This window comes from Saccopteryx leptura, chromosome 2, assembly GCF_036850995.1.
Source record: "Saccopteryx leptura isolate mSacLep1 chromosome 2, mSacLep1_pri_phased_curated, whole genome shotgun sequence".
NCBI lineage: Eukaryota > Metazoa > Chordata > Mammalia > Chiroptera > Emballonuridae > Saccopteryx > Saccopteryx leptura.
The window spans coordinates 129,911,921-129,924,121 of record NC_089504.1 but is presented as its reverse complement, the minus strand read 5'-3'; the positions used below and the strand labels follow the sequence as shown (position 1 = coordinate 129,924,121).

General features: G+C 46.3%; 1 long non-coding RNA gene across 1 annotated transcript in view; it reads right to left on the bottom strand.

Moving 5' to 3' along the window:
* The window catches only part of LOC136394896 (uncharacterized), a 292,059-nt gene extending 281,924 nt beyond the window's left edge, over window positions 1–10,135 (bottom strand). The window contains exon 1 of the long non-coding RNA XR_010749246.1: window positions 9,913–10,135. This is a non-coding gene — a long non-coding RNA (uncharacterized lncRNA). The remainder of the gene's footprint in view (window positions 1–9,912) is intronic.
* Window positions 10,136–12,201: the final 2,066 nt, after the last annotated feature.

The window sequence follows — 12,201 nt, the reverse complement described above, 5'->3', positions numbered from 1 at the left end:
AGATCACCAGAGGTGAAGGTTCATTATGGGCAACTAGCCAAACAGCTCTTAATTCTGCCCATTGGCTGCTTTGGCCTGTACCCGTGTCCATCCAAATAGTCTCAGTGGCCGGATGGAAGGCGATAGCCGTCCATTTGGCAGGTTGGCCCCTGCTGGAACCATCAGTATACCAGGCATCTTTGGGGATGGGCACCCGCCCCTCCTGGTAGGGACTGACCTCAGGTTCTGCCTCCTGAGCCCCAGTTGCACCTGACTCTAAGGTCGCATAGGTGACTGGACCCAAGACTTCCTGCAGTTCTGCCCTCAATGGGCTGGTGCTAAGAGCACAGCGTTGTTGCAGATAGGCACCCCACTTGGCCAGGGTAGACATTTGGGCCATACCACTACGTGGTTTAGTTGCCCAATCTCTCACCCATCCAGCTATAGGGTATGTTGTTTTGACTGTAACTGGTGTTGTGGTTGTAATACTCTCAGTTGCCAGGAGGGCAGCATACACAGCTGCCAGCTGCTTCTCTACTAATGAGTAACGAACTTCAGCACCTTTCCACAATTGGGACCAAAATCCAATAGCTTGCCGTAGGCGCTCTGTCCGCTGCCACAAGCCCCATCCAAAACCCTCCGAGGTTACATGAACATCCAGCTCACAGGGCCTGGCAGGATCAAACACATTCAAGGCCTGTGCCACCTTGACAGCTCTCTTAGCAGCTGCAAATGAACCTTACGCCTGCTCAGTCCAATCCCAGCGAACCCCCTTTCGAATAATGTTGTACAAAGGGTGTAGTAACTGAGCCAAATGCGGTATAAATGCTCGCCAATACCCCAACAAACCTAAGAATTCCTGTAACTGTTTTACCATAGTGGGCACGGGGTATGCTTGAATCTTATCTATAACTGCGTCAGGGATAACTTTTATCTTACCCGACCAGACAACTCCCAAGAATTTAACAGATAACCCAGGTCCTTGTAATTTGTTCTCGTTAACTGCCCAGCCACATGCTTTCAAATGGGATAGCAGGGTAGGGACTGCTTGCTCCAATTCTGAAAGAGAATCACTAGTTAGCATAATATCATCAATATAATGGTACATGCGGACTACCTCTGGCTGTTTCCATTTAGCCAGGTCAGCAGCCACCAGCCCATGGCACAAGGTGGGGCTATGCAAATAGCCCTGGGGTAACACTGTAAAGGTCCATTGTCTCCCTTCCCAACTGAAGGCAAATTGGTCTTGACTCTCTGTGGCCATATCAATAGAGAAAAAAGCATTGGCCAAGTCTGCCACAAAGTGGTATGTCCCCAACTCATGGCTTAGCTGATCCATCATGTTAGCTATCGAGGGAACAGCAGCGTGCAAAGGGGGAACAACTTTATTAAGTTCCCTGTAATCTACTGTCATTCTCCAGGTTCCATCTGCTTTGCACACAGGCCATACTGGGGAGTTGTAAGGACTGTGTGCTGGCCGGATGATCCCCACCTTTTCTAGTTCAAGGATTGTCCCTGTGACTTCTTCATAACCACCTGGCAGGCGGTACTGCTTGGTGTTAGTCACACACCGAGGGACGGGTAATTGCAAAGGGGAATGTGATGCGTGTCCCCCCAATACTGCCTTCACAACCCTGATCCGCAGCCGGAACTCCCCAGCTGTAGTTTCCAACCACAGTCCTTGCAAGACATCTACCCCCAAAATATATTTAGGAATAGGAGATACATACACCTTATATGACTTAGGAGGCAGTCTCCCTATCCCCAATGGAATAGTTATTGGCTTCACTTGAACAGTTTGGCCCCCATAACTGTCAATGGCCACTGGGGTCCCAGCAAACCGCTCTGGGTTTCCATAGAGAAGGGAACATTCTGCACCTGTATCCACCAAGGCCAACACCCATTGTACATTGGAAGGGGACCAGTGGATAGCCAGTTCCACATGTGGCCTCCGGTCCCCGCCCATCCCCGTTAGACGGGTCCCTCGGCTTTTTTCCTATTCAAACTGGTACAATGGTGTTGGTCAAATAAGTTTGTAAATATGATATATATGTTTGCTCGCTTGTGACTTATATTGGGTGTGGGGGACAGGCTGTAAGCAGGCCAGGTCGTTGTAGCCTAAGGTTTGGTTTTGGGACTAAGCTTTTCCCCACACCCTTGACTGATTGTATGATCTGGGTGGTGCACTCTCATGAGGAATCCAATTATGCCTTGGATAAGTGACTTTGTATCAGAGACTTCCTTGTTTGTATATTGGATTAAGGGATTTTGGTTTTCTACACTATGAAGTGGGACAGACCAGGAGCTTGCACACACAGTTCCTGCTATCACAATTGCAGGGGTTTCCCTGATCCCTGGCCCTTCATGGGAAGAGCTGGTTTTCTGCTTTTCCTTTGTCTTCTTTTGTGGTTTGCCTGTCTTGGTGAGACACCAATAAATAGGATGGCCCCCCATCCTCTGACTCCGCCATTTCTTTATCGTCTGCCCGAATCCAATGGGAACCTGCATGTGAATGGCCACGATGGCGGCTCCTGGCCTTACAAATGGGTCTTGGGAGTTCTCCTCTCCCTCGGCCATCTCTATCATATAATCTTGTAACCGAGCTGTGCGCGCACCAAACGTTTTATTGGTAGCTGCTGGGGCCTTTCGTCTCAGCGGCTGGAACTTCTGTTCTGGTTTAAGCTGCTGCCAAATCTCCAAAAGAATTTTATTAGACTGGCCATCCAATTTCCCCTTATCTGCTGTTCTATTTAATTCATACTGAAGCTTTTGACCTCGGGCAGCTTCTTGCACAGAACTCCTGGTTTCCTCTTGAGTAAAAAACACGTAGCCCATGGCCCCTAAAAGGACAGCCATGGGGAGCCAGAGCAGCAACCAGTACTCTATCCCACCCATCAAGGGTGGCAGCCCCATACCAATCTCTGAATCCTGCCGGAAACTACACCAGTTGTGGGGCCAGGAACTGCCATCGTGGCCATTCACATGCAGGTTCCCATTGGATTCGGGCAAATGATAAAGAAATGGCAGAGTCGGAGGATGGTGGGCCATCCTATTTATTGGTATCTCACCAAGACAGGCAAACCACAAAAGAAGACAAGGGAAAAGCAGAAAGCCAGCTCTTCCCATGAAGGGCAAGGGATCAGGGAAGCCCCTGCAATTGTGATAGCAGGAACTGTGTGTGCAAACTCCTGGTCTGTCCCACTTTATAGTGTAGAAAACCAAAATCCCTTAATCCAATATACAAACAAGGAAGTCTCTGATACAAAGTCACTTATCCAAGACATAATTGGATTCCTCATGAGAGTGCACCACCCAAATCATACAATCAGTCAAGGGTGTGGGGAAAAGCTTAGTCCCAAAACCAAACCTTAGGCTACAACGACCTGGCCTGCTTATAGCCTGTCCCCCACACCCAATATAAGTCACAAGCAAGCAAACATATATATCATATTTACAAACTTATTTGACCAACAACTATATTTTTAAAGAAGTAAAATATATTATGTACTATTAAAGTTAAAATTGCACATATAAAACCAAACTTGGTGTCATTAGAAAAGAGTGTAAAGTTGGGGTTTTGCGGGGCCCTTCAGAAGTCGGGGCCCAGGGCGTGCACCCAGTGTGCCTGCCATTAATTAAATCCGCCTCTGAGAACAATATTGTTGGGCAGATAAAATGTATTATGCTCACTTTGTTAAGATGGCGCTGCCCACATGGAGGCCGTCACCCCGGTGATATTAATGTGTTGGGGGTGGGCTGTGGGCAGGCAGAATCCTTGTATCCTGGGGCTTGGTTTTGGGATTAAGCCTTTCCCACCCTCTTTGATGTGGGGTGGTACAATCCCATCATGCCTCAGGTAAGTGACTTTGTATTAGAGACTTCCCCTATTTTGTATACTGGATTAAAGGTTATGAATCTACACCAGGGGTCCCCAAACTTTTTACACAGGGGGCCAGTTCACTGTCCCTCAGACCACTGGAGGGCCAGACTATAAAAAAACTATGAACAAATCCCTATGCACACTGCACATATCTTATTTTAAAGTAAAAAAACAAAACGGGAACAAATACAATATTTAAAATAAAGAACAAGTAAATTTAAATCAACAAACTGACCAGTATTTCAATGGGAACTACGGGCCTGCTTTTGGCTAATGAGATGGTCAATGTGCTCCTCTCACTGACCACCAATGAAAGAGGTGACCCTTCCGGAAGTGCGGTGGGGGCCAGATAAATGGCCTCAGGGGGCCGCATGTGGCCCGCGGGCCGTAGTTTGGGGACCCCTGATCTAAGGGAAAAGAGGTCAGTTCCCTGTTTTAAAAATTCTTGTGGTACACCAGTTGAAAAATCACTGTTCTAAGATAGGCACTAACCTTTCCATCTTATAGATTAGGATACAGATCATGGAATGGTTAAGTGACTTTCCCCAGAGTCATACCACCTTAGCAGAACCTGTGTTTGAACCCAAGCAGTCTGACTGTAGCCCAGACAACAAACTATCTCCTCACAATGTATGAAATTATGGTACTTGCATTGGTACGTACAATTAACTACAAATGTCATTTTGCTGCCTCCCTCTGTCAGATGTTGTATTGTTAGAGATGGAATTAAGCAAGGCTCGTGGAGACAAAATACCTTGACAAGGCAATTTTAATACCTTCTGCAGAAGGGTGTGCTACCGCTAGTGAAAGCCAGCCAGCCCAGCGCACAGGCAGAAGGCAAATTCTGTGTTTATCCCTAACGCTGGCCCTAGGCTACTGGGTCTTGCCCCATTGGCTGGAGTGTTTACTGTACAATCTTATTCTTTCTCGATTGACTAGTTCAAATGGCTGCACAAAATGGGAACGGAGAGATGAGGATATCATTGACTAGATAAGGGGGTTTGGGAATGGTCGGAAAAAAACTGATGACCGGATGAAGGGGACTGGGGGGACGGTAAACAAGTTAGTTGTTTCTTCTTCCACTCCCTGGTCTGAGGAATCCAGATGCAAGGGGTTGAGAATTGGTTGAAGAAAAGAACATGAGGTAAACATTTCCTTCAGTACTGAACCACTTCCTCAAACTTGAAATTGTAGTTTATCTTTCTACAAAAATGTAACTGGAATAACCAAAAGTGGCTGAAATAGGAAAGGGGAGAGAAAGGCAAGTAGGAATTGGGGCTATGATTAAAGGCTGCTACTAGCAATAGTGCCTGTTGCTATAGGATGTACTGGGAGGAGGAGTTATCTTCTCTTTGTTCTAGGAGATACTGGAGAAGGGATAGTATTGGTAGGAAGGTTGCTTAGAGTGGGAATAAGATGCTAATGAGTCAAGGCCAGAGTCAGAAGTGGTTTGCTTATCTCTCTAGAAAGTGAGCTACTTTCTAAGCTTTCCTGGGGAGAAAGAATTGGTATCACTTGGTGAGTGAAGAATTAGTTGAGCTCTAGTGTTGATGACCTTTTAGACGATAGAAAAATTGAGAAATGGTTTATTTATTGCCATTTACTGCCGGGGTCCAGCCCCGGGGGAATCCAGGGGTCCCACAGGAGGAGACGGCGTCGGCGCGAATCGAGTGAGAGAGCCGAATTCTTTTCTTTCTCTTTATTCTCTGGTTAGCATTTACTGCCAGGCATCTCTGCCAAATGCTAGTATAGCTCCCTTTTTATACACACACACTGAGTTACAATTACATGGTATTAATCATTGCTTCTGTTTCACTATGTTTACATGTTTCCAGATAACAATTTATATCTATAAACTGCAAATCAGGTAGCAAGTCATTCAAAGTACAAAATAACTTGAATAGCGATAACAACATCGGTAAAAGCTTTTAAGGTATTAGTACTAATAGTTAACTAACTTTACTGCTGTTGTGAGTCAAGGGGCAGAGAGAGATTAGCAGACGAAATCATTAAGGACTAACAATGGATCACCGCTTGCTCAGGTAAATGGCCTTGAGTTCATGCAGTGTCCTACTTTTTCTCACAAGATTCTAAAAGGCTTGCCTATAAAGAAATTGACATAACATTAAGAGTAACTTACACCCAAAGATATACATAGTGCACTTGCAAGATAGCCTAGTAGCAACATAATTTCAGAAGACATTAACTGTTATTACTTCTATGGATTCCCCTACATTCCTCTCATTATCAAAAAATCTTGGAAAGTATATAAATCTCATGAGAACATCTCACTGAGAAAGCCTAGCAATTGCCTTTAGTCAAAAGACAATTCTCTTAGTAAAACATTCTTTTCTTGCCAACTGCGCTTCATCCTAGGCCACACAATGGGCCATTCTACTATACCTTACCTAAGATACTATTGTCTAGTCAAATATTACTTATTTATTATATTTAAACACTAGTTAAGTTCTAACTCTATTCTTCTCAGAGTGTACCACTATCTGCAGATCAAATAAGCAAGAAGAAAGGAATGTTTCTCTACTCTATCACATGAGAAGGCTAGGGAGGAAAAATGTTGAATTAAGTGAAAGTCGAAAGGTGCTCTGTGCACAGCCACTGCCTCCTACCTATTCACAAGTCACAATCTATTCTTTCTAACATGATTAAGAGGGAATTCTCCTACAGACTTAACCCTTTACGAGGGATATCATAGCCAGCCTCTTATGTCTATGAGCCCAGCTCAAGGGGCCCACAGGCTTTTCTGTGGAACTCACACCCTTTGTCTCATTTCCAAAGAAATTACTACGAATCTACAGGAAAAGCACGGTACTATTATCCCTGTGCCATAAATAATAGCACACATCCAGAAAAGGGGGGATATAAGGCCAGATTAATTCAAAAAGTCAAAGGGGGAAGTATCATTGTGTCTCTCCTTTGGGTGACTTCATCAACCCGCAGCCATTGGTCTTCTCTGCTGTGACTTTGTCAATCAGCAGTTTTTGATCTTCTTCTGCTGTGACCTTGTCAGCCAGCAGTTGTGGGTCTTCTCCTGCTGTGACCTTGTCAGCCAGCAGTCGTTGATCGGCTCCCGACAATTTACTATTACTCCTTTTCAGGAAGAGATACTCTTTATAAATTATAGAATTAGAGAATTAGTTTAAGCAATCCATGTGAGACTTGGGGATCCAGAAACTGAAGACCTTCATTTATTCAATATTTATTGGCATTGGGCAGGGTGGAATTTCCTGTTACTTCTAAAAGCTTCCTATTGCTGCTCACAAGTTTAGCTGTTTGATTAAAGACTGTATGCTAGGTTTACAAGCACAGATAACCTCTAGAGCAGACTTCCCTAAACTACAGCACACAGGCTGCATGCGGCCCCCTGAAGTCATTTATCTGCCCCTGCAGCACTTCCGGGCGGGGTACCTGTTTCATTGCTGTTCAGTGAGAGGAGCACTGTATGTGGCGGCCCTCCAATGGTCTGAGGGACAGTGAACTGGCCCCCTGTGTAAAAAGTTTGGGGACCCTTGCCTTAGATTGTCAAATTAAAAATAAAAATGACACAGCCAACACAGCAGTAACCAACCACTATGAATGAATCAAAATTATACCTATTTTTTTTATCAGTTTAGCAAAAAGTCTATCTTTTGGTGTGCCGGAGAATTATAGTAGTCACTTTCTGTGTGTCATGAAATGAAAAAGGTTGAAAATCACTGCCTTAGAGAGTTGTTGTGAAAAATCAAACGATATACTAACATGGAAAGATACAAGCACTAAACAGCAAGCACTTCTGTTAGCTGTTCCTAGTACCAAGTACATGTTTTAAATGAATGAGGAAATCTTATATGTATTGATTTGGAATAAAGTCCATGACATAGTGTTTTATGGAAATGCAACTGAATAACTCACTTAGTAATGGGTCTGTTCAGCAAAGAAAGAAGAATGCATGACACATATTTATAGGTGCATCCAAACAAGCCTAGAAAGGAGCACATGCACCAAGCATTGACTTTGTCATTACCTCGGGGAGGCTGAGAAAGGGTTTACATTTGTATACTGGTATTTGCTTGAATTAACAAGTGTATACTATTTTTATAATTTTTTAAATTACACATTCTACAGTGGGATTTTTTTTAACCGTCCAGTTGAATATCTCTCATGTCCTGGTTCAAGAAAAGATAAGCTTCTTAAAGATGAGGAAACTAAAGTCCAGCTAGGAAATGTTCACACCCTGTAAGTACTAGCTCTCCTACATGTCTCGTTTCAGATTCCTTTATAATCTTTACAGTCCTTGGCATGTCATGTGCCTGCCATAGGACCCCAACACAAACTGCTGGTTTTCCTCCTTTCCCTTACTGTCCTGATTATCTGAGGCACTCCTTTTATTGTGTCCAAGTACCTTCCACATTTCCTATCTTAACAGCTTCTTTCCTGACTTGCATATCTTTCTCTCCGTTTGCCTGCTTGTCTTTCCGCCCCTCAGACAGGTGCCCTTGCCCAGGAAAACCCACTGGAGTGACAACCCCGCCCTACACATTCAGGTTTCAGCCAGGCACAGGGACTGTAAATTGCAGGACAGATTATGCCTCCAAGCTGCCTTTGTCTAGCAAAGAGTCCAAACTGACTTGACTTCTGAACGTGTTTTCTTATTCCAGTCAAGAAACAGTGCTTGGTATGTTTTGGCAGGCAGTTTTTCCTTTAGGTCTTTCCTTACACAGGTGTTTCATTTTTCCTTTGGCTTTCTCCTATAAGTTACAAAGCTATTTTGTACCCCCCAACCCAAACATTCTCTACCTCGCTTACCCTTTATCGTGTTCATTTTTATTGTTTTAGCACCCAGCACTTTCACTTCTGCTTCCTCACTCTCTCACACTCCAGCCCTCTTAGCCCCAATTTTCTATTTCAGTCCACATAGAAGCTGTTACATGTTGAACGGGGAAGGAAAAAAGAATTCCAGGCTCTAAGCAGGGAATCTTCCAGACCAACTCTCACAGGGGAACCCTAAGCTTCTGGAACCAAGTCTGCTCGGGGGTATACAGGCCACCAGAACAGGGTCAGCATCAAAGTGCTCTGGCGTCTGAAGAGCTGATTCGTTCCCAATAAACCAATCAGCGTGCGAGGCTGTGCAAGAACAAGGGAGGGCCCAGATTACAGAGCGGACTGAGTTCAAGCTTAAAGGGACAGGTGAGCCAGGTCCCAAGGTTTCACGTGCATTTTTGCATTTACCAGGTTACAATTAACCCTGGAACGCCGGTCTCCCTAAATTCCACCTTTGGAGGTTCCCAGTTTCATAATGCAAACAGAGAAACATTACTTAGCCAACCATTCATAAAATGGTCATTAATGGTCAATGGAGAAGTAGCCTTAGAGTGGGACAGAGGCCATTAAAATCCTTCCTCCTTTCCCAGTTCCACTCCAGGTCCTCAACAAAAATCAATTGGTTCTTGAAATAGTAAATCACTCAAAAACGCTCGCCTACTCGCCAAAGCTGATTACCAAAATGCTATCAATAAACAGTGGAATAAGTTTCCCCTTCCCGAACGGCTGGGGTAAATTGTGTTGGCATTTAATGAACTTGAAATGTTTTATTACCTGCTAACAAAAGAAGCAAATGAGCTATTAGGCTGAAGTCGGAGAAAGACCTGAAACATGCAACCACGCAAGCTAAGGCAGCCGCCTCCCGGACTCGGACACCGCCCTCCCCCACACCTCCCCCCACCTCGTCGCCTGGACCGCTCCTCCAGGCTCTACCCCACACTCAGCCCCCTGGAATCACACATCTGTCCAACCTTAGCTTTCCCACGGTGCAGCGCTTCACCCACCCATCTTCCACCCATTCCCGGGCTGGAGACGCCGCGTCCTTGGGGATGCGAGATGGGGGAAGGGGGCGTGGAGAAGACAGAAATGGCCAGTGTAAGTTAAGAGGTACCCGCCGAGGCCAGGAAGCTGGCAGCCAGAGAACCCTGGGGCCAAGGAACTAGAGAGGGGGTCTGGAACCGTGAGCGGAAGGACTGAGAGGAAAGCGGGAGAGCCGCCCCCGTCGCTGCACTCACTCTGCATAGCCAGTAGCCCAGGGAAGGCGCCGGGTCTCCTTGGGGATGAGGATGGGGCGGGCGATGTGGTCGGCGCTGCACTCCACCTCGTCCTGAGCCCTAGGAACTCCGCCGCCCGTAAGGGAAGCGCAGGGGCAGGTCAATACTCCGCAGCCGCCGCCGTGCTCGGAGCCTGAGCTGCCAGCCATGATGCCGCCCATAAACTTGGCCACGGCAGATTTCACGCGAGTGAGCATATTACTGCGGCGCCCGGCAGCAGCGGTGCGAGCAGGAGGCGGAGGCTGGGGCCCGGCGAGGCGCAGCGCGGAGCATGCAGGCTGGGGCCGCCGCCCAGCGGTCGAGCAGTGGGGTCGCTAGTGTGCGCCGCCCGGTTCCGGGAGCCTAGTGCTGAGTGGTGCAGGTGCCGAGCCCTGGCTTCCCGCGCCCCGTGTCGCCGCCGCCTGCCCTCGTCATACTTCTGCAACGGCGAGGCATGGAGCGGGCGGGGCTGGAGAGAGGCCGCGCGCCCCGGAGCGGTTGGGCCGTTGTAACCGCAGCAGGGCCCGTCCTCGCCCGCTGCGCTCGACTCCTGCGTGAGCGGAACTGAGCCCGCGAGATGATCCCGCGGAGCCAGCGCGGCTGCTGCCACGGCTACCGCTGTCAAGTCCTGTGATAATCAGATGCAAAGGCTCTAGCCACTGCTTTGGCCGGAGCTCAGCCCCTCCCTTGACGCCCCGGCGAGGCTCCACTAAGATCACGACCTCTTGGCGGGGGAAGGAGGGGGGCAGGAAGGGTCTGTACCTCACGGACGGGATAGGGGCGCTGTAAGCTCCAGGCAGTACAGTCGTTAGGGGAAGTCACGTGTGGCCAGGCAGCCTGGAAAAGCCAGTTGAGAAATCCGCTCTGGGAGGAATGCCGGCGGGGAAAGGGAAGACAGGTGAAATCCTGGAGGGAGGTCACGTCCTGCAGTGGAAATGAGGAACACCTGGTGTAACAGACTTTCAGAGCTTTAAAACCAACCTACAACAGTTGCACAGGAATTATTCAAGTTTTGCCCTAGGCATTTCTAGAATTACTTCGCTTGTTCATTATCAGCAAACGCATCATTATCTGCGGAGCAAAACCTTTTTGAAACCCAAAATAAGCTTACAGGCAAAGAAAACAAGCTCTAAGAAATTTGAAGCAAGCTCTATTTTATCTGGTACTTAAAGGCTCAATAAATTTATACAAGTGTTTTCTTCCAACATAGCAACAGAAGTACATTTTCAAAGCTGATCTTGTTTATTATTGAGAAAATTAATGCATCCTCTTTTTTTTTCCTTACTTACAAAATTAAGGGCCTTTTAAAACTAAAGCAAATAAAATAGAACAGAGTGCCTGACCTGTGGTGGCGCAGTGGATAAAGCCCCGACCTGGAAATGCTGAGGTCGCCAGTTAGAAACCCTGGGCTTGCCTGGTCAAGGCACATATGGGAGTTGATGCTCCCAGCTCCTCCCCCTTGTCTCTCTTGGCCTCTCCTCTCTCTGTCTCTCTCTCTCCTCTCTAAAAATAAATAAATTTAAAAAAAAATTTTTTTTAAAAAGAAAGAAAAAAAATAGAACACAGCAACTCAATGAAATGCTCAAATAAAAATGAATGAATGTTTGCAACAATAAAAAAATGTTGGTCTTGCATTAAAACAAATCAGAAAAATGTGGAAAATGTGCTTCTTTAGGCGTGGCATTTGTTAAATATTGGCTTTTTTATTCTTTGCAAGAGGGCATTTCCTGGTCATGTTTACTTATTCTGTATCCTGCTCCTATGTTTACCTACCAATTAATTTGCCAGGATTCTGTGTTACTTGAGGAGTTAGGCACTGACACCACACTTGGAGTTCAGGAGGAAATACAGGCTCTGGTTCTTACAGAATAGGAGGAGGAAGAACAGCCCTGGTGTTGGAGGGGGAGCTAATTCTTTGAAGAAGAATTGGAATCCTTGCTCTTCTGGGAAGCCTGGGTAAACCTCGTTGATTCCTTTTATAATATTTTTAAGGCATTTCCTCCCCATTACAGTTTACGTTCAGTATTGTTTGTATTAGTTTCAGGTGTACAGCATAGTGCTTAGGCAATCTATACAGTGTGTCCGTAAAGTCATGGTGCACTTTTGACCGGTCACAGGAAAGCAACAAAAGATGATAGAAATGGGAAATCTGCACCAAATAAAAGGAAAACCCTCCCAGTTTCTGTAGGAGGATGTGGCAGCATGTGCGCATGCGCAGATGATGATGTAACACCGTGTATACAGCAATGCAGCCCACGGCCGTGCCAGTCG